The sequence below is a fragment of the Silene latifolia genome, chromosome 9, assembly GCF_048544455.1.
Source record: "Silene latifolia isolate original U9 population chromosome 9, ASM4854445v1, whole genome shotgun sequence".
Lineage (NCBI taxonomy): Eukaryota > Viridiplantae > Streptophyta > Magnoliopsida > Caryophyllales > Caryophyllaceae > Silene > Silene latifolia.
Genome location: NC_133534.1, coordinates 145,815,150 through 145,816,535, shown reverse-complemented (window position 1 = coordinate 145,816,535; position 1,386 = coordinate 145,815,150). Strand labels below are relative to the sequence as shown.

The 1,386-nt window shown below is 39.6% G+C and overlaps 1 non-coding gene across 1 annotated transcript; it reads right to left on the bottom strand.

The window, feature by feature from the left end:
* Positions 1-272: 272 nt before the first annotated feature.
* Positions 273-379, bottom strand: LOC141603464 (small nucleolar RNA R71). The gene has a single exon (XR_012525339.1). It is a non-coding gene; the product is annotated as a small nucleolar RNA R71 (small nucleolar RNA).
* Between the last annotated feature and the right edge of the window lie 1,007 nt (positions 380-1,386).

Here is a 1,386-nt window from a genome sequence, read left to right as displayed (position 1 = left end):
CATTTATCCAATTAGTCGAAAGAAGCCAATTTGGGGGGATGCCTAGTGAAGACCCTCATTCTCATATGGAGACCTTTTGTGACTATTGTGATGCGATTTCTCAAACCGGTGAAACTCAAGACCAAATTCGATGGGTCTTATTTCCTTTTTCTCTCATTGGCACCGCGAAACAATGGTTGAAAGGCCTTGATAAGGCTACTCTCGGAATTGATTCTTGGAAGAAGTTGGCTCTAGCTTTCTACAAAAAGTTCTATCCACCGAAAAAGACTAACATGTTAAGAGCTCAAATTACGGGCTTTAAGCAAAGGGATGAAGAATCTTTGTATGAATCTTGGGAGCGATTCAAAGGAATTTGTCGCTCTTGTCCTCACCATGGACTTAGCGAGTGGTTCTTGGTAAAACAATTTTGGAACGGTCTATATGAAGATTCAAGGAACATTCTCAACATGGGATCAAATGGAATGTTCACCGAAGTTGATGACAATCAGACTTGGAACAAAATTGAGGAAATGGCGGTCCATAACTCACAATATAGTAGACCTCGCAAGGCTACTAGAGGAGGAAAGCATGAAGTAGACTCCATTACTCAATTGGGTGCTCAACTTAGTGCTCACATTGATACCATCAATTTGAAGTTTGAAAAAGCTATGGCTAGACTTGAAGAAGCCTCAAAATCACCAAAGCATCATGTTAATGCCATGACGGCATCTTCATCAATCCCAAGTGGGATATGTGAGAATTGTGGAACTTTAGGACATGACCAAAGTGAATGTAGGGGAACAAATGAACAAGTGAATGCTTTCCAAGCATACAAGAGTGGTACCCCTTATTCCAACTATTACAATGAAAACACCAAATTCCACCCAAATCTCTCATACAAAAGCCAAAATGTTCAAAACCCTCAACCAACATACACCCTACCTCCCATGAGAAACCAAAATCAAAGACCCTTTTACAACCAAAACCAAGGTTACCAAAATCAAACTCCATACAATCAACAAAATGACCAAGGTTTTGATGTTCAAAAATCGGTCCTCTAAATGCAAAAGAATCAACAAGAGTTTTTCACTCAAATGCAAAAAGATAGTCAAGCAAAGGAAATCACCATCAACAACATCCTAGCTCACACAAAAATGTTGGAAACCCAATTGACTCAACTAGAATCTTCAAGCTCACAAAGACAAAATGGGCAATTACCACCTCAAAGTAATCCCCCAAGACATGAAACGGATAGTGCCATTCACTTGAGAAGTGGTACAAGGTATGAAGCACCGAAGAAGCAAGTTGAGGATGAAGTTGTGGAAGCTAGTGATAAAGAAGAAATTGTGCAAAACTCCAAGGATGGGGAACCATCAAAAGAAGAAATTTCAAAGAACAATGAAGACA